This window comes from Phoca vitulina, unplaced genomic scaffold (assembly GCF_004348235.1).
Source record: "Phoca vitulina isolate PV1807 unplaced genomic scaffold, GSC_HSeal_1.0 scaffold17, whole genome shotgun sequence".
Taxonomy (NCBI): domain Eukaryota; kingdom Metazoa; phylum Chordata; class Mammalia; order Carnivora; family Phocidae; genus Phoca; species Phoca vitulina.
The window spans coordinates 15869856-15878004 of NW_022589720.1; the positions used below are offsets into that span (position 1 = coordinate 15869856).

General features: G+C 35.0%; 1 pseudogene; it reads right to left on the bottom strand.

Annotated features, from left to right (window-relative positions):
* Window positions 1–4017: 4017 nt before the first annotated feature.
* LOC116639055 lies at window positions 4018–4801 on the bottom strand (annotated as a pseudogene).
* Between the last annotated feature and the right edge of the window lie 3348 nt (window positions 4802–8149).

Below are 8149 nucleotides of genomic sequence, written 5' to 3' on the forward strand. Positions count from 1 at the left end.
GAGAAAGTGACCTGATATTTAGTGCACACTTACCCTGAAGTTATAGTCATTTGAAGTCCCAACTGTATTTAGAAGTTCTGCTAAAAGGCTTACCACCTTGAGCCAGTCCCAGAGATACATAAAAAATAAAGTTCAAATTCCTTAGGTTTCATTTTACAATGTCCTCAGGGCAAGTAGCTTGTTCTAGTAAAATGCTGTTTACCTCTCTTCTTTCTTGCTTTTAAATTAGTTTTTGGTCTCAGGATTCTTTATTTCCTTGCTAAGTCCTTAATGAAATTACAAAGTTTGTTTACTTTTATTTATTTATTTATTTTAAATTTTATACAGTGTTTTTAATACTTTTCAGCAGGAGGATGGTCATGTATATATTCCAGCCTTATGCTGGAAACATAGGATAAGATTACTTCTTTTAAAAATGTTTCTAAATTAAATTTTATTTTAAGGGATTATATAAAAGAAGAAAGAATGATTTTCTATAGAGTATTTACTTAGATTCAATTGTTATAAAGATTTTACAACATTGCTTCATCTATTCACATTCCTTTGGTGTTTTAAAGAAAATTCTTGACTTGATATCACTTTACCCTATATATTTTTATTAGCATCTTATAAAATTATGGAACTTTTCTTGCATGACCACAGTGTCCTTTCTATACATCATGACATGGAAATTAGCTATTTTGTATCATCTAATATCATGTCCATTTTCAAATTTCCCCCCTTATCTCAAAAAATGACATTTTGTAACTTATTTGAAACAGAATCAATGTTCACATTTATATGTATTATGTCTCTTATGTCCCTTTTAATCTAAAACTGCCTCCATCCTCTGTTTTTATTCCCTCTTGCTTGTTGAAGATACATTATTTTTTCTATAAAACTTTTAATATTTTTCCTCATGCACTTTTTAAGCAACTTTAATCCTGTTTTTGTGTGTCTCCATATCTGTTCATATAGAAATCGCCGTGGAATACATTTTGCCAATCCAATGGAGATTTCTAAGTCCCCATCTTGCCTGACCTCTCAACAGCAAATGTGCATTTAGGTAGAGACTGATCAGCAATCACCCCGGTAGAGGAAGCTGATATTGAGTGAAAAGCATGAGGTGAGTATAAAGATCAGCAATTACAAAGCAGAAAATATATTGAGAACAAGGAATAGTTTTCTCAGCTAAATATATTGCTGTGCAAACATACTATATTCCATGAAATAAATTTAAAATGCATATCTTATATAAGTCTGATCTTCTAAGAAAATCACCTTTTTAAATATGGAGCTTTATTTTAATATGTGTGAAATATACCATATTACATAAATGTGAGACATTGGTAGTGGTTAATTCATTTGTACTATGTATAAAAGGCTTATTATGTACCCAATACTTAGTTACTGATGATAATAGAAGTCACGTTTATGGAAAACTACTAATGGAGTCACTCATATGGATGAATAACCCAACAGTATAATAACTATTTCCTCCTTCCAAGGTCCAAAATGTTAATGAATATATAGATGGTTGCACAAGTATTGAGTGGAGGAGATAGCATTTAAACCCTGGCTGGATTGCAGGATGTCTTTATTACTTTTTGAGGACCTTTAGCTTAAAAAAACCCTTCTAATTAGAAGAAAATACCAATAATTCCTTGCAGTATAGAATAGATTTTATTTTCTTATTTGAAAAAGAGCTAATTTCCAAAATACCTTTCTAATTTTTCCAGTGTTTCTTAAATGGTTACTGAGGAGAAAAGTTTTTCATCTTCTGGTATCAGCTGTGCATCCTGGCAGATAAAATAAACTAGTTAGATTTGAGTAAACTAGCCTGAGAGCAGAATCATTCTTAAAGAGTACGGAGATAATGCATAAGAATTTTTGTTTAGATATGATTCTTCGATAACATTAAATTTAAATATCACAAAAAAGTAAGGAGAAATCATTTAACTATTTCCATACAAAGTTTTCATCTAAATTGAGCTAAGAGGTAAGAACCTTGTTCTTCATGTCTCTTTTTGTTGATGACTTTATGAACACAATGTAAGCCTCATGTGTTCCATTCTTTCAATTATACCTGCCTTTCTTCCTCCTGATTTCTTCCCCAGTGAAAGGAAAATGTAATACAACAATGAATTTGTTCAAAATTTAACTACCTTTACATCCTTTGAACCAAAAGTGATTTGAGGAATAAAGAGTTTTTGACATGTAATTTAAATCTATCCTAGATAAGTGAATTGACTAGGGAGAAGTTGTTTTAGGAAAAATCAAGGTCAATGAAAATGGGAAGCACATTAGAAATATTTGAAAGGAATGTTCTCCATTATTTGTTCTATGTAAATGTGACTTGTTAAATGCATTTTTTACTTTTATTTTTTTAATGCAAACATATTTTATTTGAAATAAACAAAAATGCTTCTGTCGCTCAATGGGTCACTTGGAAACAAACTTGCTTGACTGTATTGCTGAGGAAAGAGAAAGCTGAAACAAAAACCCCCTTCTTTTTTGACATGTATCTGGAGGCAAATAGGGAGACACCACCTGTTTTTTGAAAAACTGACCCTCCGTTAAAGCCTGGCCATAGAAGTGTAAACGATAGAAATGAATCTACCATTAGCAGTTGTCATATCATATCTCTGTCACCTGTGTATTCTGGGAGATCACGCATATACCTGCCAATACACCTGGGGAGAGCTGCTGCGTCAGAGTTACATTTGAGTTCTTGGCAGACAGGACTGAGGAAGAGTAATTTGGAATAAGTTGTGCATCCTATTTAGAACAAATCACTAGTATTCCCTTAAATAGCAGGTTACAGTAGAAAGATACTGCCTGGAATATATCCTTTGCACTTTGGTTCATCTTCAGTTTTTGTCTGTGATTTACATAGTTGTTTGATTCATTTGCTTATAGTACAATCCCACCACAAAGTATTAAAGCACAAGATACCTATTATTCCTTCAACATCTGCATTTTTCAAATTTTATACTCTACTACATCCCTAGTATGTCAGTAGTTCATGAGTAATAAAAAATAATAATAAATGAGTAAAACTTGTCTAAAAATGCAGACCTATGTCTACAACTACAATGGTACTAGATGGGAAGGAGACAACAAGGGAAGAGGAGAAAGCCAACACATTTATGTGCAGGGACAGTGGCTGAAGACTCTGGATTAAAATACAACTTCCCCAGAGAAGTTTGTTATAATGGAATTTCCAGACAACTTCCTTTGCCCCCACAATGGGACCTGAAAAGCCCAATTCCAAACTTTTAAAAACTACAATTATGAGATGTTTACATTTTTTTCTTTTTGAGAGAGAGAGAGGGAGTGAGAGAGAGAGAGAGAGAGAGAAGGCACAGACTTAAGGGGAGGGGCGGAGGGAGAGGGAGAGAGAATGTTAAGCAGGCTCCAAGCCACCCAGCACAGAGCCTGACACGGGGCTCCATCTCACAACCCTGAGATCATGACCTGAGATGAAATCAAGAGTCAGATGCTTAACCGACTGAGTCACCAAGGTGCCCCCAGTTATGAGATGTTATAAATGATGATCAAAGCAATTGGAAGGAGAAGGATGAATGTGTCTTCTACTCAGCTAGTTTATAGCGTAGCCTCTTTAGTTGTTGGTGGATCAGTAAAAATCACTGAAGTACCAGAAGTGCTTTGAAGGACTGGGGTAGAAAAATACGGAGCACATTACCTGTCTATATCAGTAACAGGGCTTCATGGCTAGGAAAATGATCTAAACAGGAAAATGACTCCAGGATACATCACTCTCTTCATCACTAAATATGGCAGAATTAAAAAAAAAAAATTACAAGTAGATATAGTGACAACACAAAAATTACAAGGCAGAGAGCACAAGAGAATCAAAATGATGCTATAGGTTCAACAGTATTCTGTGAGGGCTAGAAAACCTGTTAACTAAAGCCCTAGCAAAATGTCACTCTTGTTTATAAATCACTTATTTATCACATGACCACATATTGAGTCCTTTCTTCCTACATACTGAAGAATCCTTACATTCAGCCTTTAAGCGTTCTGCATTTCTTTACCAATCTTGTTTCAGTCGATTTTGGTGTGGGTAACTGGCAACTGATGGCATAAGGCGTTGAATGTGGTGTCTGATGTTGTGTGATATTTGTCACTAATTGCTGCCTGCTACTCATTTTTTGCATGCTCTATGATTTTAATAAACTCCTTGGCAGTTTGGACTTCCTTCGAAACAGTTACTGAGTCCTATATGTCTTCATGACTAACCAACTGAACATTGCCATCTTCATACTAGTGAACCTGAATCTTGAGTATTCCAACAACCTGGGCTGTAGATGGTGTGATGGTGAGCTTCCATTCTGATCTCCAACGACCATTCCAGAAGCTTTTAGGCTGAAAACTAGTGGCTTTGATACATGCAACAGTGGTCTTTGCCATCTATAGTTTTAGCATGAAGAGTACAGAAGTCATTGAAATGATGATCTTTCACATAGACCTTTTAAAATCATCACAGGATTCTCTGTAAAAGTTCGTACCTCCATCTATGTCCTCTGGCTGGGTGGATGTCACCGGCTTCTTTCTGTAAGTGATCAAACTTAAAGGAAATATTGTTTCTTGGATCTAAAAATCTGCTATTACCCAGGTCACTGTGCTCTGTAATTAAGACCTGATCTTCGTATCCTTCTATCTTCCCAGGCATGAACGGGACAAACACATGTGCTGCCCCTTCCCTGAGGAGACTGTCATTATTAAGTAGCAGCCAGACATCCTTGAACACGTCTTTAAATTCCTCTGGGGGTGCATGAGTAATGAATTCACTCATCTGCCACCAGATTCTCCAAATTGGTGGTATTGGGCTGCTCTCGAATTTTTCACTTTTAGAATGCCTGCTTATCCTTGATTAAAGATGTTATCCTCATTGTATAGCATATGTGTCAATAGTTAATTAGAGACACATTTAACTAAATATCTATTACTTGCCCCAGAATGTGCTCCATTCTGAGGATAGATGAGTTAAAGATAGTTCTGGCATGGCAGAATTTACTTAAATTCAAATAAACTTTACAGATGACTTAGCAGAAGTCTTCTTGACTATTTACTAAATGCTTGAAGGACTTAAGGATAAGTGAAAAATACTAAGTTGAATATTAGTATTTTCAGTGAAGTTCTGTAACAGATTTCAGGAGAGGAGACATATTCCTCAAAAATAATCCTGATTTTATTTGCTCCAATGGCTTTTATAAAACATCAATTATTATATTTGTGTTCAGTTGCTCATCATTCTCATTCTCTTTAACTATAATTTTACTCATTCTCCTGAAATCTCATGAATATATTTCTGCCCATATTTGAACCATTGTGTGTGTGTGTGTGTGTGTGTGTGTGTGTGAGAGAGAGAGAGAGAGAGAGAGAGAGAGAGAAGATGATTGACTGATTAGTTCCATATATTTGACAATTGTATCCAGAGAGAGGGAAAAAGCCTATAAAGAGCCCCTGAATAACAAAGGCAATATTTGGAGCAAAGCAAGCCCAAGTACGAATTCCTTTAGGGAAGATAAAATTTTTATAAGATACTATTTTCAGATAAAACTGCAATTAAATGGTACAACCATTTCAAAGAAACAGGCATAGCATCTCCTATATTGTGAATGGACTTAAAATCAATCTAAATCCAAAAGTTTTGTTTTTTTTTTTTTTTTTTTAAGATTTTATTTATTTGCGAGAGAGAGAATGAGAGACAGAGAGCATGAGAGGGAGGAGGGTCAGAGGGAGAAGCAGACTCCCTGCTGAGCAGGGAGCCCGATGTGGGACTTGATCCCGGGACTCCAGGATCATGACCTGAGCCGAAGGCAGTCGCTTAACCAACTGAGCCACCCAGGCGCCCTAAATCCAAAAGTTTTGATGAAGCTAGTTCAAGTTAGGGCAAAGAGGAAAACAAAAAAATTAACACTCCAGTCTTATAATATATTTCATATTTTTTATTGTCCTAATCTTCTATATTTACTATATTTTATGTCATGTTGCTTTAATTTTTTTATATTCCTGAATTCTAATCTGAACTTCATAAAATATTATGAATTATCTCATAGGATGATGACAGAATGATAAATATCATGTATTGTTACAGTCTGTTTCAAGAATTAGAATCAATATATTATCTTAAAACTTATTTTAAAAAATTAAATAAATGAATATTTTTGAAAATAGCAAAACTGAAATTTTATATGTTTTAAATATTTTATTTTATTTTATTTTATTTTATTTTATTTTATTTTATTTTATTTTTTTAAAGATTTTATTTATTTATTTGACAGAGAGAGACACAGTGAGAGAGGGAACAGAAGCAGGGGGAGTAGGAGAGGGAGAAGCAGGCTTCCCGTCAAGCAGGGAGCCCGATGCGGGGCTCGATCCCAGGACACTGGGATCATGACCTGAGCCGAAGGCAGACGCTTAAGGACTGAGCCACCCAGGCGCCCCTGTTTTAAATATTTTAAAATCATTTATGTTTAAATGCTTTTAAATGCTTTTAATGTTTCTTAATCCAAAAAGTGTCCTGTAATTGTCTTTAAAATTATTATATAACCATATTTTAAAAAATCATGAGATGGAACCATAGCTTCTTTTACTATTCTTGAAGAATGATTTTTTTTTGTATTGTTGTAATTATGAACCACACACATAAAGACAAAACACTCTTTTTAACAATCCCCATTGGTAATTCACATGATTTTATTATTAGAAAATTATCATTATAATGAATACATTTCAAGAATACGTTTCTAGTCAAAAACATCTGAACAGTGTTTAATGAGGGAAGACGCTCTGCATTTCACCACTGAGTTTCTACACAAAAGACATGCTCTGCTCTCACATGGAAAGGAGAATACTGTCACAAAATATCTTCTCACATTTTAAAATCACAACTCCTTGGATCTTCGTGTGGTTTTGCTTTTATAGATTGGGATTTTGAATGTTTGGGATGACTGGTGCGGGAAAAGGGCAGAGGTTGAGACCTTTAGAGCTAATTTTATTTAAAGATGCAAGAACAGAAATTGAAAGGTCTCTGTTCCCCTTCAAATTACAATAAGTGAGTGAATGGACAAATAAATAAATAATAAATATATAATGAAAGAATACATAAACAAATAAAAGAGTACTGTCTTGACATTAACAAGAACCACACTTGGTGGGTGGTAGACAGTATAAAACTGGCCACAGCAGGAAACAGTTGGGACACCCAAAGTTGGGATCATTCAAGCAGAATGTATTTACAAAAGACTTTTACAAAGAGTCATGTGGCTGTGCAATAAATAAGCGTCCACTACTCTTAGGCCCAAGAGAACAACGTAGAGAAAGTCACACAAGGAAGTCCCCTTTGAGTGGAGCTGGACACATCAGTCAAGAACAGAGCCACAAAGAGGCAACCTCAAGTGGAGCTGGGTAGAAACACTCTGCTCTCACTCTGCTTTCTACCTCGTATCTTCTGCCAGGACACCAACTGACAGCCCAACAGAAACAGAGCAAGGGTGTAGTCCATATAGGTCTGCTTCATGAGCCAGGAATCTGTTTATAAATGCGGGGTATGGATCTGGAAGGGCCAATAACAAATACTTAGCTCAGGATACACAAGTGTATTTTGAATGGACAAACAAGGGATGGATAATAAATGACAAGTTCTCATTTGTTGTAGAGGGTTTGTTACCAAATATTGTGGGGAAACTAGTCCTTTATTTCTCAAGGTAAATAAATGCATTAGATGTCTTATTTCTTTTTTTTTTTTTTTAAGATTTTATTTATTTATTTGAGAGAGAGAATGAGACAGAGAGAGAGAACATGAGAGGGGGGAGGATCAGAGGGAGAAGCAGACTCCTTGCTGAGCAGGGAGTCCGATGCGGGACTCGATCCCAAGACTCCAGGATCATGACCTGAGCCGAAGGCAGTCGCTTAACCAACTGAGCCACCCAGGCGCCCCTAGATGTCTTATTTCTGTATAGGTAATTATTATGATAAATATTTTAGTGGAATTTTATTGTTATTAACATTTAAGCATTTTTAGGATTATAAATAAATGTTATGTTTATAAATTTAGGGATATATATATATATGTATATATATATATATATATATGATTTTCTGAATGTTTCTAAGCTAATTTCATATTTGTTTCTAT